The 16,467-nt window shown below is 42.0% G+C and overlaps 1 protein-coding gene and 1 pseudogene across 1 annotated transcript in view; both read right to left on the reverse strand.

Annotated features, from left to right (window-relative positions):
- The window catches only part of PARM1 (prostate androgen-regulated mucin-like protein 1), a 100,584-nt gene that overhangs the window by 23,294 nt on the left and 60,823 nt on the right, over positions 1 to 16,467 (reverse strand). The gene's annotated exons all lie outside the window — the stretch shown is intronic.
- Positions 3,262 to 3,856, reverse strand: LOC139006849 (histone chaperone ASF1 pseudogene; annotated as a pseudogene).

Consider the following 16,467-nt stretch of genomic DNA (forward strand, 5'->3'; position numbering starts at 1 on the left):
TCAGAAAGCTTAAGGGCTTGATTCGGGTTTTATGATCTGCTAAATGATTAAGCTAACGTTTGAACCCAGGACTATTTTATTCTAGGGTTGGCATTTGTAATCATTGGTATACTGGTTGCTTCCCTGGCCCTTTTCTCAGCGTGGCCAACTCCTACTCTTTCTTCATGACAATTAATATAAACCCCTCTGAGAAGCTTTCCTAACACCCCAAGCGAATTACAGTGTTGTTGTGTGTTAGCTTCTCATGCCTGCTTCTTTCAAGTACTCCGTGGTGAGCTTCCCCAGGCAGGTTCTAATCCTATTCATCTTGCATCCCTTTCCCCTTCTTACCACCTTCCTACCACACCCTTAGCCCCAGCCACAGTCTGTAGGCCACAGTGGGTACTTAACTCATGCATTTAATGTCGAATGAATAAATGTCATACTGGCAAAAAAATTAACTGGCAGTTTTTGAGCTCAGTCACTGTGCCAAAAAAGCTCCGAAAGCAGCAGGCTCCCCACCTGTCCAATATGGAGTCCCCTGCTCCAGCTCTTACCCGAGTATCTATCCTTATGATTCTGTAGCTATGGTCCAGGGGATGATGGAGCTGGAGGAGGGTTATTTTAGGAATAACTGTCTGAATAGGGTCAGATCATTTCCTTGAAGGAGCCAGAGCCAACTCTCAGGAGACCATGCTTCTAGTCTGACCCGGTCAGACTCCTCAAGGAAGGGGGCTGCCCTGGAGGTCATCACTTGACCTGCTTTTACTCTGCTCTAGGTCCTGTGCAGTCCTGGAATAAACTGAGGCGTCGTTTTCAGGGGTCTTTCTCCCCATATCTGCCTCTCCCACCACAGACACCCCATCTCTTTGTCACACTCCCATTGGACCTTTACAGACACAGGAAGTCTTCCACAATCAGAAGGGACTTTCCTGTCCAAACTGCATCCCCCACCCCCCTCACTTGAAGGTGCCCTCCTGTTTTCCTGGGCTTAGCAATATTCGAAGTTCTTCAACTGTTCCTCTGGGGACTCTTCTCATAGAGGCATTTTCTCTTTTCCTCCCTTTAAACATGAAAGAAATGTTGTATCTGACCTCTTTGACAGGATACTTGCCAATTACATCCAACATGACAATATTAGGCTGTGATGGGGTGACCCTGAACCGCCTCTAAAGAAAGAGCTTTCCTAGGCTCTCGGAGGTTATTTATTTATTTATTGTTAACAGTAGGATGTAATTTATTTTTTAAAATCTGTGAACTAATCAATGGACAGTATTTTAATAATCTGGTACATTAAATTTCAAAGTTTCACATTTAGCAAAATTTTGCTTCACAAATTCACTTTTAGAATGACAAGGGACTATGTACAACTTAGACTCCATATTCAGACAAATGCCTTTTTCCCTTCCTCAAAATAAAAGCTTTAAGAAGCACAGTATAAAAGTTTTAGATAGTTAGGCACTGCATAACTCTGTATCACATGGCTGGTGTCTTGCTTTAGCCGCAAGAGTAATGAGAATATTCTACACTTCATTTAATGGAGCATAGGAAACTTTTTGAGGAAGGACCTAGCTCTCCTCAAAGAAAAAAAGAACTTTTTGGCTCATTTAGTTAATGAATTCCTTTCCAAGATTGCTTTTAAAAGGCTTATCTGGAAAAGCTATCTAGAATATGTCTACTACAAATATGCCTCATCTTATTCTGCATGAGTGTCAGGGGATGTGAGAAGAGTACTACATGTGTGGAAATATATATATTTCCAAAATAGTAATTTATCTGTTATAATAAAGCTAAATATACCTTTCCAAATCCACTGTTTTTATATAAATGCTGCCAACATACGATCTATGAAAACAATTTTAAAGAGTTAAGTTTATAGTATTTTTATAAATCTAATGAACAGATCGAAGTCATTATACTTTCCTATTTTTAAACTCAGGGAATTTTTATCTGCTCTTGACATGTTGATTGCACTGGGTAATAATGATTTATATGATTCAGGGAGTGTTCTGATGTCCTAAATCGTTATAAAAACAAAAACCATAGCCAGAGGACAATTAACCACATTTGTTATTATTTTAGGAACCAAATTCAATGCTATCTAACATTATGTGAACTGTAATAGTAGCCATAGGAGGCTTCAAGATGGCCTGGGAATTCAGATCCTTCAGTTATTTTTTTTAAATATATTTTTTATTGATTTCAGAGAGGAAGAGAGAGGGAAAGAGAGATAGAAACATCAATGATGAGAGAAAATCATTGATTGGCTGTCTCCTGCATGCCCACATTAGGGATGGAACCCACAACCCAGGCATTTTGCCATGACTGGAATCAAACTGTGATTTCATGGTTCATTGGTCAATGCTCAACCACTGAGCCACACCAGCTGGGTGATCCTGTAGTTCTTGGTAGCATATAGTTGACTTCAAATTCCTTTTTTGAGGGCATTCCAAAAAATAATGGAAATTCACCCATTAAATTAAACCAAACTATTTGTTATTACAGGAAGAAGCATTTTAGTTGAAGTGAACTTTGTTCTTTTGAAGGTCCAAAGATTATTGTCCAGGAGGCTAAAATATCCTTATAACCTGGCTTTATGAGTCATATGTTTTTACAAGTGCTTTAATTACATATAGAGGAGAAAAAACATTATATATATATTATCAGAGAAGTTTCAGAACAAATAAAATAACACCTTAGAGAAAAATTACTTTAAAATAATTGTACTTATATTCCACATTTGCTCAAATACTGGTTTCCTTTCTTGCTATACGATTTTTTGTTGTTGCTGTTGTTAATCCTAACCTGAGGATATATTTTCCATTGATTTTTAAAGAGAGTGAAAGGGAGGGAGGGAGAGGGAGAGGGAAAGGGAGAGAAAGAGGAAGAGGGAGAGCGGGAGGGAGAGGGAGAGGGAGAAGGAGAGGGAGAGAGAGAGAGAGAGAGAGAGAGAGAGGTGAGAGACACCCATCAATGTGAAAGAGATACATTGATCAGTTGCCTCCCACATGAGAGTATCCTGACCAGGGCTGGGATCAAATCTGCTGGACCGGCTTCCAGCACAAATCTGCAACTCAGGTATGTGCCCTTGACCAGGATCTGAACCCTCAACTCTTCAGTGTGTGGGCAAACACTCTAACTATTGAACAACTTTGGCTAAGGCTCGACAGGATTTTCTAAAATAAATTCTTCCCATTGCGTCTTAGTGACTGACTGATCATGGAATTTCAGGGAACTAGTTCTGTGAGTTTTTACAGCTTTGTACTGAAGGGTGGCAGGTGGTCACATGCAGTCCATGTGGGATTCGAACGTGACATTGAGTGCATTTTCTGACGTGGATCATCCCTTTGATGCTGCAGGTAATGCATCTGTTGAAAGATGTTACTGTAAATTTGGATTACTGCTCACTGCATCTTCTAGCTTTTCTGTGTTATCTTCTCAAATAATGTAGAATCTTGTGAGTCTGGGATTAGATGCCAAAATGTTCCTTTGAAGCTTAGAAAAGTGGTTTTACTGGTGGATTTCCCCTTAATTCTGTCTCAGTATATTCATTATTTACACAATAGCAACGCTAATAAATTCTTGACCGCGATAGGTGCATGTGATTAGCACAGCTGTTACATCTACTGCATCTGCACCTGGAATGAGCCCTGGATGAGGTGCATCAGCCTGAAATACCAACATATTCCTTCCTGCAGGCACAGGGCCCCTTAACAGAGTCTAAACCTTGATCGTATTCTTCACTTTCTGCAGAGCCCACATAGATAATTTTCCACTCCAAGTCTTCAGACTGGAAGGTGATCTTACACTGGAATGATTCGTAGAAAGGAGAAGGGTTATCCAAAACCACTACAGTGTTTACCTGAACCTTTGCCATATTATGAAAGAACACACACACACATACACACACAATAACAACAACAACCTAATAACACAACAAACAAAAACAATAGAACTGGGGCTTGCTGGGAAAAATAAAGTCCAGCTCTGGAGAGTGCAAACCCCACCCTAGTGCAGCCTGATGTCCTGCCTGGTCACAGCTCTTTTAAAGGTTGTTACTGCTCTGAGAGAGCGGGAGGCAGAGGGTTGATGGTGGGACGTTTCCAGGGATGACAAAAAGGTGAGTGGTCTTTCTCCTCTCTGTGGATGACTCCTGAACCACATGGTCCTTGGAAATTCAACAGCCAGCTTACTTAGAACGCCCCTGTCCATACTTTGACCAAGTTCCTGGGTCTGTGAGCATCTGATCTATTTTGAGAAGCATCTTTGACAACCTCTTTGACTGTTTTTCAATATTTTTGCACTTTTCTTTCCTCTTCCTGGTCCAGGGAGTAGGTAAGAAATGGAGAATAGAAGCAGATGGCCGTTTTAGAGTGTGTGGTGGATCCTCCAGTCAAGGTCACCCAGAGGAAAGGAACATCTCATCTCAAAGGGATTCTTTCTCTGTGAAAGCACATGTCTGTGCTGGAGGAAGGAAGTGGGCCTGATGAAGAAAGGGCTTGAAGGTTTGAGGTCTGTGTGAGTGTGGATTTCTCTTTATTACCCTAGGAAAAAGTTCCTCCCTCTTTATAGCAATAGTCTGTCATTGCAACTCCTTCCTTCGAACAGCAATGATAATAGAAGTAACAGTCAACAACAGAAAAAAGTGATAGCCATGCATACTTCCTTGTTATTTATCCTGTGTCAGGGATTATTCTATGCTTCAGTTATTTCAATTAATGTAATTCTCCATAAGGTAGCTATGCTTATTATATCCATTTTACAAATGAGGAAACCAAGGCACAGAGACACTAAGGGCCCAGAACCACATGGTAAGGAGAAGAACTGGGACACAGAGCAGGCTCCATGCTGGTACCCAGGAGGCTCTCCTGTCATCCTGGGCTCTAGCGATAGCTCTGCATCTGCTTGTGGTAAAACCTGCCCCTCCAGTGCGTCCTCTGTCTGCTTTCTATTGGCATCCAGGAATCAGGCCTGCCTTGGGGCTGGATTCAAACTTTGGGGCAAGATCTCCAATATCTATACTTTCCACTTCCTGTCATCAGGAGACCTGGTTTTACTTTTTTTCTCTAAGAGCATTTGACCTACATGGGTAGCATATAGTTAAAAACGTATACAGAAATGTAAATCTCTGTGGAGAAAACAAAAGATTTGTACTTGGCCAGGCAAGTGGCTGTTCCCGCTCCCTGCATTTCTCTCTCATGCGTTCACATCGGCTGTACTTGAAGGACACAGGGAGCTCAGGTTTGCAATTAGTGCAACCCGGGGCACACAAGCCAGCAGAGTCCCTAGTTATCAACATTTAAAAGTTTCTTCACTTCACTTACAATTACAATCTTTCCCAACACAAATGAGGCTTCTTTCCCACTGGAATTTATTATCACTACCTGTTTAGGTCCCCCAGTCCCAGCTCTCCTTTGACTCCTGTAATGTGTGAACTAGACTGGATTTCTAAGAATAGCAAAGGGGACGCCACCTCATCCCTTTTCCCATAGCACGAGGACACGTCCATGGCCGCACAGCAGTCCCAGGTCAATGTCAGGTAGTATTCCCCTCATTCAGTTGGCCTAAACGTGCTGCCCAGACCAAACGGAGCCTGCAGGGAATGAGAATTCCTCCTGAAGTATGGGTGACCCTTCTATCTGAATGTTGTTAACAGACTCTCCTCGAAAACTGTTCCAAATTCAGCCTTGGCTTAACAACAGTTCCCAGGGGACATCTGTAGTACTGTGCCAAGAACACTAATGGAAGCATCAAGAGAAACAATCCTGGCCATAAAAGTCATAGAAACCACCATTACTGCGTCTACCCTATGCCAGGCATTAAGCTAGGCAGAGCTGGTTAGGAATCTGCAGTTTGGAGTTTCGGAAATAATGCAGTTAAGAAAGTTCTGCTCACCTGCATAGCAGGCATAAATGGGATTCAACCATGGATGCTAGATTCCCCAAACCTATGCTTTCCCACTCTGTGATGAGAAGACCTGGCATGGAGATGGGCTTCATAAACACAGCAGCTGAAGAGTCTTGGGCAAGTCACTTTACTCCTCCCAGCCTCCAAGCCTCCTTTGGTCCCTATCTCCACCTGTAAGTGGGGATTCATTCAATCATTCATGCAGCTGATGTTTACTGTGGACTTGATGAAATGCTTGCTTCCTCATAGAATGCTTTCACAAGTTAGCATATTTAAAATGCTTTGTGCATCATGAATGCAATACAAAGGTCCCATTTAACCTCAGGGCACCTCTTATCCATAAAAACTCTGAGCCAGAAAAGAACCTTGATCCAGAGATTTGAGCTACCTTGGGTATTAGAAATGAGTGAGAATCTCAAGTTCAAGTTTTGCTTTCAGCAAGATCATGACCAATGGAATAATGTAATTTTATTGTTGAAAAAAATTCCAAGAAGTTTCATTGAATCTAACCCCTTCATTTTACAGATGATAAAATGGAAGTCTATGGAAATTAAGAGATTTGATTGTGATTAGATTGTGATTGGAGTCCGTTAGTGACAGAACTGGGACTAGAACTCACATTTTGATATCTGGTTTGTGTCCTTTTAAATTCTCTATTCCTTGGTCTCATCCCAAGTAAAACCTTAAAGCACTGTTAGCTGAGACAATAAACAAGGACAAGACGCTAGCCTCAACTTCAGTGCTGTGTTTCCAAAATTCCAACACCTCCATATCACTCTCATGTTTTTGCCATGTCCACATACCTATACTATTATTTTCTAAATGCATGTCTTTAAATCAAGTCATAATTTTTCCTTAGATACTTGCTACATATAGCCACACCCTAAGCAATAAAGCTGTGCAATCATGATTCAATGTGTTGTTTTATTCTTTTCTCAAATTCACATGAAAACAAAGCAGTTCTTATTAGAATAAACAAGGTTCATCATCTTGCATACTACTCATGTAGGGACTTAAGAAGCCATACTTCTGAGAATACTGCTCCCAGGAAAACCAGACTCACAAAGAGGCTGGGCAGGGTGTGTGTGTGTGTATGTGAGAGAGAAACTGGGCTGGGGGTAAATCAGCTGCCCTCAGAGCCCGTGGGAGAGGCCAGGAAGAACAGAGGGCAGGAGCTGGGACCAGCAGTGGGACTGCTCCAGGGAACGTGGCAGCTTCATGAAGACTGCTCCTCGGTGGAGGTCCAAAGTGGAGGAAACGTGGCACAGGAGAGACAACTGTCCTGACTCGGCCACTCCCAGGAGCAGCAGTGCAGACATGAACAAAGACTTCACTTCTAAGTCCATGATGTTAAGTCTGTTCCTTCACATGCTCCATGTCAGTTTCTGCCCTTCTCATATCTCCTGCAGGACAGATTCATAACTATTTCACAATTACTTTATATAATGAATATAATCCAGCCTGGGCTGAATTATCATTTCTACTGGGCTAAGTGATATGGGTGGGAATCCGAACTCTGGATCAGCCCCATTCCAGATCTCCTGGGGTGGAGAGGAGGGTGGGGTTGGAGAGATTTCTGGAGAATAATTGAAGAAAAAAAAAAAAGAAAAGGACAGAGGATCCCCTCTATTGTTTGTCCTGGATGAGGAGAACTCTCCTGCTCTTCTGAAAATTCTTACCTATAGTGCCAGTGGGTCGGCTGTGTCAAGTTAGGTCACCTACACTCCTTGACTGGAGGACATAGGTATTTCTATTCAGAAGTCAAGTCAGAAAGAGGGGAAAAGATCCCTACATCTCTCTGCTATCTGAGTATCCTAGATACAATTAGTATTGAAATGATTAAAAAAAAATTCCCTTGGATATTTTCAGTTTGGAGCAACTAGCTGCATGGCAGTGGGAGGAGGGGTGTGTGTAGGTAGAGAAGTCAGCTTTAACGGCCAGATTTGGGATCTCAACTCTGAAGTCAACTCTTTGTGACTGACACATTGAGGGGCCAATAATGTACCACAAGAAGCATGCCGCTGTCCTGCTTAAGAGCTGCCATTCATCTGCATGAACACAGAAAGAGGTTTGGGTTTTTGTTGTTACTTCCTTCTCTATCCCTTTCGTATTTCAAAGATGAAAATGAGGCATGACCACAGATCAAACAATACTGAGGGGGAAAGCTGGCATGTGCCCTTTTTGAGACTCATCCAGTCTGCAGGTGAAGGCTCAGATTTCTTCAGGGTTCACCAGTCTTAGCAGGTAAGGTGTTCCACACTGGCATTTTCTTGGTTCAGAGAACATAAGCGAGAAGGAAGGGGGTACTTCTCAGAGCCCAAGACAGCGTCCTAATGTTGTTTGCTAAGCAGTGTGAAATCTGTCATTTTAATTATGGAATCTGTGTGTGGAGCAGAGAGTCACAGTTTCAGATCACCTGTCCCAACACCTTAGCCAAGAGCAGTCACATCAGTATAATAACTGCAACCCAAGGACTGACTCAGGGATCTCCGGGAGCCATTAGTTCATTTAGCTTTGCTCCATTAATCACCAAGGCCAGGCAGGAACCTGCTTTTGGATACTGTATTTTACCCAGTTTTAATTTCTTCCAGACTAAGTTAAAAACTCTGAAAAGAAAATAATTTCCAAACTTTGATGCCGGATAAGGGGAGAGGGCAACCTCTTAGGGGCCAGTGGGGCCTCGGCAAAGTTCTATAGCTGAACCTTTGTCTCCTCCCTCCCCTAAGACTCCTTTCTCCCAGCTGGAAATCTCTAGTTGTTTGCATTCTTTAACCCTTTGCTTTGGATTTCACAAGTTTCGTGAAAGCATTACTACTTCAAATGTGAACATAGTTATTTTTCTCTTCTACGCTTTTTGGGTTATCTTTTTTTGTATTGTGTCCTAGGCAGGTGCTTAAATGTACCTTTATTATAGAATACTTATAGTAATAATCCTTTTGGGAGTCTTGAAGGGTTTACAAACATTCTATTTCTTTTCAAGTTAAGAAAATCATAGTCTAGAAGAGTCAACTGTTGTTGGTATTCACATTGAGAATTAGGGACCCAAATGTAGTAATAATAACAGCTAACATTTATTTAGTGCTGTGTGAGACACTTTATAAACTTGTCTCATTTAATCCTCTTAGGAATCCTAGAGGCAAGCCCGTACTATTATTACCCTCATCTTACAGATGAGGAAAATGTGACACCCAGTGATGAATACAATGGCCCAAGTCTCCCATCTAGCAAATGGCATCAGTGGGATCTGAGCCAGGCAGTCTGATGCCTGAGTTTGTACCATTAGCAATATTCTTGCCTTCCTGGAGCCTGGCTTTGAAATGACCCCCTAATTTCTCCAAGCAGAAATATGGCAAATGGTTTTTGATGGTCCACTTCCATGGATTTATTGAAATTATATAATTTTAACCTAAATTTACCTTCATTTTTGAGCCTGTCATCCACCCCTGAAGGCCATGAGCCCAATGATAAAAGCAAGATACTGTTAAATAAAATTTTGTCTCTTATTGGCCAATATTTTTCTTTTCTGAGAACTGAGAAACAAGTCATGCTGAGAAAAATATCAATGTAGTATCCATTATATGTTCTCTGAATACAGTGCTCCTGACTGGGGTGGGATTTTTTAGATCCTTTCCTGATAAAGACAGTGGGCCTGTGCTGATCCATTCTCACTTTCCTGATATTATTTTGTAACTGAAAATACATGCTCTTGAGTCAGAAGATTACAGTGAGGATTCATTTTGGATATGGAATCAGGCATTTTCCAATCAGTTTTCTCAGCGAGCCAGCAAGCCATAGATTCATTAATGCTATCAGATGTGCTTTAAACTAACCTGCTTTCTCAGTGAAGCACTTCCAAAATCATTTTAGTCATATATAACTGGTGAGAGCATTTGAAGCAGAAAGAAGAAATTGTCCCATGGAGGCAGAAACTCTCCAAATGTAATGAAAGGTGACATTGAAACGATTAAACTTCGTCACATTTATGTTGTAAATGTGTTGTAGGGAGTTGTCTTCTGGTAGATAATTTAAATGGTAACTAGCTGATTTTATTACCTTGACATATATTTTTCAAAGAATAGTTTTTAACTTTTTCAAAATCAGATTAAGATTTAAGTAGTAAAAGCAAATCGAAGGAGAAATAAAAGCAATGGAGAAAAGAATTCAGAATAATATTACCTAAAATAAATCTGACCGTTGGAGCTCCTTATGGGAGTTTACTTGGCATTAGCAAGCTTTAAGGTTTAGTCAAGTTTAAAGAATTGAGCACAATTGAGCACAAAAGAAAAAAAAAAAAAAAGGAAAAATGTGAGTGAGAGTTTATAACAATTTATAACTTGTCAGCCCTTAAGTCCTTGGAGACCAAAGATAAGAGTCAGCATGGTGGGAAAAGAGAGGAGCGGTGGCAGGAATAGGGGTGGGCTGAACCCTGAGTGGAGCAGCAAGCTCTTTCCAGTGGTTCTCAATCTTCCTAATGCAGCGACCCTTTAATACAGTTCCTCATGTTATGGTGACCCCCAACCATAAAATTATTTTCATTGCTACTTCATAACTGTAATTTTGCTACTGTTATGAATCGTAATGTAAAAATCTGATATGCAGGATGTATTTTCATTGTTCACGACCCACAGGTTGAGAACTGCTGCTTTAGACAGTCTAATGATAGTGGGGTATTAGAGGAGTGTCTTTGCATGCACAGGAATTATTATGGACTAAATGCCCGTGTCCTCCCAAACTCGTAGGTTTAAATTATAACCACAAATGTGATAGTATGAGGAGGTGGGGCCTTTGGGAGGTGATGTCATGAGCGTGGAGCCCTTGTGAATGGGATTAGTGCCCTTATAGAGGAAATCCCAGTGAACTCCCTTTCCCCTTTCACTGAGTGAGAACACAGAGAAAATACGGCCTTGTATAAACCAGGATCTCAGCCCTCACCAAACACTGATCTAGACTCCCGAGCCCTCAGAACCCTGAGAAATAATTTTCTGTTGTTTAAGTCACTCCATCTATGGTATCTATACTAATAAAAGGGTAATATGCTAATTAGACCAGATAGACCATACGTCTTCCAGATGTCCTTCCAGAGAAGGCCACAGCGGCTATGAGGGCTGAGAAGGGCAGGCAGCTGTGGCGGGCAGGCAGCCGTGACGGCCAGCAGTGGCAGCAGCAGTGGGGTGATGGGGGTGGCACCTTTCCCTGATCAGCCTGGTAGCTTCTCACAGAGGGAGGCCAGACTGTGGCTTAGGCCTGCTCCCTGAGGGCTCCTGAACTGTGAGAGGGGGCAGGCCAGGCTGAGGGACCTCCCTTTAATGCACAAATTTTCATGCACCAAACCTCTAGTTTTTATTATAAAAGCCTGAACAGATTAAGGTCAGGGTTTATGAAGTTCAGAAAATATGTGAATCTATGGTCTAAAGCTTGATATTTAGTCATTGGAAGTCATTCATTTATGAATTCATCAAACATTTATTGAGCACCTACACTGAGTTAGACACTGTTAGTTACTAGGGATCTATTTGTAAGCCCAAATAGACAAGGCCCCAGTTCAGGTACCTGGAAAGGCAGGGTAAGCAATGAGCAATGCTGCCACACAAGCACATGAATGATCTTACACTATGGAGAAGAGAGACAACTGAATTGTGACAGGTTGTAACTGGGAAACCACAGCTGGACTGGGGCCCCAACAGAGCCTTCCTGAACAGATAGTGTTTGAGCTGAAGCCTAAGGAATGAGTTGGAATTAACCAGCTAAGTAATGTGTTGTGGGTTCTATGTAGAAGGATCTGAATAAGGAAAGGCTCTGTCTTAAGAGGGAGCTCAGCAGATTCATGGAACTGAGAGATAGCCAACATGGGGGTACAGGGGGTGAGATGAGACGGAAAGGCAGGCAGAGGCTCCACCCTGTGGGCTTAAGAGCAGGGGATGCACAGAAGGGCTGGTGGTAGTGAGGTTGTGTGTGACCCAATCAGATCTGTGTTTAATTGTCATTCTGGCTGCTATGTGGAGAATGGGCAAGATGTGAGATGGGTACAGGAGAGGAAATGAAAGGCCAGTTAGGAAGCGATCATGGTGGAATTATGGGGTTATGGGAGTTTTGACATGAGGGTAAAACTGAAAATAGATGAATTGAGAGCTACTAAGAGTTCAAAATCAATAGTATTCAGTGGTGGAGAGGACCCAGGCAGTGAAGGACAGTGAACTGAAAAGATAGTAGCAGCATTTACTATAGGACACTGGGCCTGGGCTTGTACAATGATATAATATTTGTAAAGCTAGCCTAACATAGGTATAATACTTTTTAGGACTATTGCTTCCTGATATATCCTGGGCATTCCAAAAGAATCTGATCAATAAATGTTTATGAATATTCTTTTACATGGTCTTCTCACTTATGATTTTTTTTATTAAGTCATCATTTTCACCTTTAACATATATTTAATACATCATTTAAATATGATGGTAATCAACTTACTATAACATACAATTTTTTTACTCCTAAATTTTTTGTGACTACTTTAAAAGTTATTTTCACTTTTTTTGGAGTTAATTCCTTTTTTCAAATTTATGTTCATTTTAAGAGTTAATCTGGAATAGGCAGATGTCATGTGGAGCTGAAAGTCCCTTGCAGATATGGGCACATGGGTGTCTAGATGTCTGTGCCTGCTTAGAGCCCTTTATTTAATGGTTTTATTAGAACAGCTCATGCTGAACAAATACTGGGGTTCAGACTAGCAATTTAAAGTTCAAAGGCTTTTACCAATTTTCACAATTATGTGTCCTTCTTTTTGTAATGGAAAGTATAAGAGAGTATAAGACCAGTGGGCACTTGGATTTTACAGAAGAAAGAGAATATTCACTTTGCAACAAGTGGAGTGAGTCTAATTCTAAAGTTTGCCTATGCAAGAGTTGATGATGTCTTGAATCTAACTTGGTGTGCAACATCAGTTAATCCCTGAAGCATATGCTGAGCAACTAATTGTGCACAGCACCATTCAGTTTAGCTCAGGGAGTCAGAAATACTCCGCAGTCATAGTTTCCACCCGTGAAGAGCTCTGATTTAATAACATAAGGCGACCCAAACCTAACACATCACAGTTGTCTCTCTCCCTTTAAAAGCAAGACAAAAACTGAAAAACAGCCACCTTGGAATGCCTGCTCCTAGCACCTGCTTCTCCTCCCATAGGGCAGCCCTCCCTGAGACCCAGCAGCCGGCACTCGCCGTGTGGCAATATTCCATGTCATTCATTTCCACAGAAGTTCTGGAGGCTATTGGTCCTTCCCCAGCTTTTCTTTTCTGTGAATTCAGGTAGGATGGGTGTAGTGAAAGGAACACTTGACTCAAGGTCAGTCAGGAGAACTGAATTTGAGTTTTGGCTGGGTCACTCAGGTGAGAATTGGAGTAAGTCACTTAATCTCTCTGGGCCAATTTCCTCACCTGTAGAATGGATAGCCTCAAGCACACCTCAGTCACTAGCTCCATCCTTGGAACATGCATATACTCAGCAAACTTCATGTGAATATGAACCTCATTCCTTTGGCACAGGATAATTTAAATAAGCAATTTGAATAGTATAATAAGCCAAAAGGACCCTGAAAGATGATGTCTCTTGTACCTGGTTTATAGCTAAGAGCTCTTAAAGTCAGAGTAGTTAAGGAACGTGGTCTATCAGTGACAATGGCAAGCCACAGACCAAGTATAAACTGGTCTACCTGTTTCCAGGCCTCAATGCCATGAAACTTACCACACATATTTCTCCCAGTTGAAACCTCTTAAAAGGTAATTCTTACCATTTCCTTCCCCTGATGAAAAGCCTTTGGTTACTATCAATGGCCTGGTAAGTAAAGTAAGTCATCTCATCCTGCTATTTAGAGTCCTCTAACACTTGTCCTGAAACCTTCCTTCCTGCTTTCCTGCAGTGTTCCCCTCCACACAGTCTGGGATCTACCAAGCTAGGTTATTTGCCATGTTGTGTACATGATAAATTGTAAACTGCATGTGGGAGTGACTGTTTTATTCATTGCTGAATCCCCAGTACCTAGCCAGATGCCTAACTCATTGTGAAAGCTCAATAAACGTTTGTTGAAGATGGTGGGCATTCTTTATGATAACTATAACAACAACAATAAGAAGGACAATAACAAAATGGTAGCAATAATGATAAATCATAAAATGGTAAGTCACAGGAAAATAATCATAGTCATCGAAAGAGCCAATACTCAGTAGCTAGTATGATGCAAATTTATTATCTCAACTAAACCTAACAATAACCCTGTCACGTGACTATCCTTTTCCCATCTTACTGATGAGAAGGCCGAGGCTCAGAGAGATGGAATAGCTTGCCTGGAACTGGTTGGTTATTAAGGCTCAGTTCTAGGGGTTGGGTGTAACGTACATCTTCCTGTTTGTGAACAAGGTTCCTTGCTTTCATGGAGCTGACAGTCTAGGGGCAGAAAACAGACACCTACTCACCAAATAAGTGAGATAAAGTCAGAAAGTGATAAGTGATCAAGTGGAAAATAGAGCAGCATGAAGGGTTCAATGGTGATGAGTTTATTATTTCAGACAGGAGAGTGAGTAAAGGCTTCCTTTTCATGAGTCAAGACTTTGGTTAGCTGTCATCTCTGACAAGGAGTGAGCCCTGAAAGACCTGGCAGGAGACTGTATTAGGCACAGGAAGTAGTAAGTACACAGCCCCTGAGGCAAGAGTGTCCTTGGTCTGTTTGGGAATAGTAAGACTGCCAGTGTGTCTGCTGGTAAAGGAGAAAGGCAGTGAGAGCAGGGAGGCTGTGTGGGTTCAGATCATGCTGAGCACTGTAGGCATGACACAGACGTGGGCTTTGCTCAGACTCAGGGGAAGCCATGGGAATGTTAGAGCTGAGCAGTGACAGATCTGTCCTCGGTTTCAAAAGGATCTCTCTGGCAAGGGTGATGAGAAGTGAGATCAGTTGCAGGAATATTAAAGTCACACGTGTGAGAGACGACAGAGGGGTGAGAGGAGACTAGGTTCTGATGGACTGGAATATGTGAGAAAGAAAGGCGTCTACAATTAGTCCAACATTTTTAGCCTCAAGAACTGAAAGAAGAGAGGGAAACGCTGAGGGAGGAGCAGACTGAGGGTTGAGGAAATCAGTAATTCATCTCATACAGATTAAGTGTGCGAGGCCTATGAGCCATCCATGTGGGGGGTGTGAGTTAGCTGACAGCTGGATTTACATGTCTTTAGTTCAATGAAGCAAAACAGGCATGGGATTTTACATGTTAGGGTTATCAGCACATGGATGGCATTTTAAGTCATGAGACAGGATGAGGTCATCTCAGGAGTGAGTGTGAGAGGAGAGTGTGAGTGCAGAGAGTTCAGGGAGAGAGGAGGGCAGTAGTGGCCGTGGGGTGCTCCAGTGTAGGAAGATGAGGGGTGAAGTAAGGCAACAGAGACTAAGAAGGAGCAGCCAGCCAGGTAGGTGAAGAACCAATAGGGAGAGTGTCCTGGAGGCCAGTGGACAGTGTTATAAAGATGAGGGCAGTGACCACCTGTGTCAAATGCTGCTGATAGGTCAGGTCAAGCCAGGCCTAAGGATTAACGTCAGACTTGACAAAGTGGAGGGCACTGATACCTTGACAAGAGCAATTTTGGTGCTTACAACTTCCGAGTGCATTCTGAAGTCAGGTGAGTGCAGCATTAACTACCACTTTTGCACACAAGTGCCCCAATTGCCTCCTCAGGCCTAAATTTTCTTCATCTCCTACAACTTGGCACCATCATGGGATCTTCCTTAATTCCTCTAGTGAAACTGAACTCCAATAGCATTAACCTTGTTTTAGAATTACTTATTGGTGACTATGAATGGTTGAATTCTTAGATTAATAGAAATATGCTATGTGAACCTACACAGAGTAAGACAAGATGCTAAATAACAGTATGATATTATTACTATATTATATACACTATTAAGGCAGCACAAAAATCTCTAAACAAAAACATCCCTAAATAGTAACCTGTGGGCACAATCTCAGGGTGCTGCTTGATGTGTGGGGTTGAGAGAGGAGCAGTGCAACAGTGATGGGTGCTGAAAGAAGACTTGACTGTGGTTTTGAGGATCTGGGCTCTGAGCCCAGCTCTGCCACTAAGTGGTGTAACCTTGTGTGAGGCACTCCAGAGTTCTGGGACATAATTACTTCACCTTTGAAATGAACAGATTGTATCACATCTGCTCAAAGGTTCCTCCATCCACCTTGTTCATTCTCATTCATATTAAGAGTGACTTGGCTCCTTCTCTCTTCTTAAACTATGAAATCCAAAAGCACAGGTCTTATACTCCTTGTGCTTCTTTGCATCAAGCACACGGTCCTAGGAAAGGCACACTACATAGTTCCTTCTTTAATGGAGGATAAATCCTCTTTGGGCTGTGAAATGGAGTCTGGTCCTTGCTCAGTGATCTCCTCTAACCTGCCACATTTATTTTTTGTCCAGTCATTCAATCCTTCCTTCCTTCATTTACTCGGGAGTTCCTACTGGCTGCAATATTCCCTAGGACTTTATAGGGTCGTGACCAGCTCTGACGTTAATTTTGTGTCTCTTGACCTTGC

The sequence above is a fragment of the Myotis yumanensis genome, unplaced genomic scaffold (genome assembly GCF_028538775.1).
Source record: "Myotis yumanensis isolate MYYU_CA2020_CCGP unplaced genomic scaffold, mMyoYum1.0.hap1 SCAF_1, whole genome shotgun sequence".
In the NCBI taxonomy this organism is placed as follows: Eukaryota; Metazoa; Chordata; class Mammalia; order Chiroptera; family Vespertilionidae; genus Myotis; species Myotis yumanensis.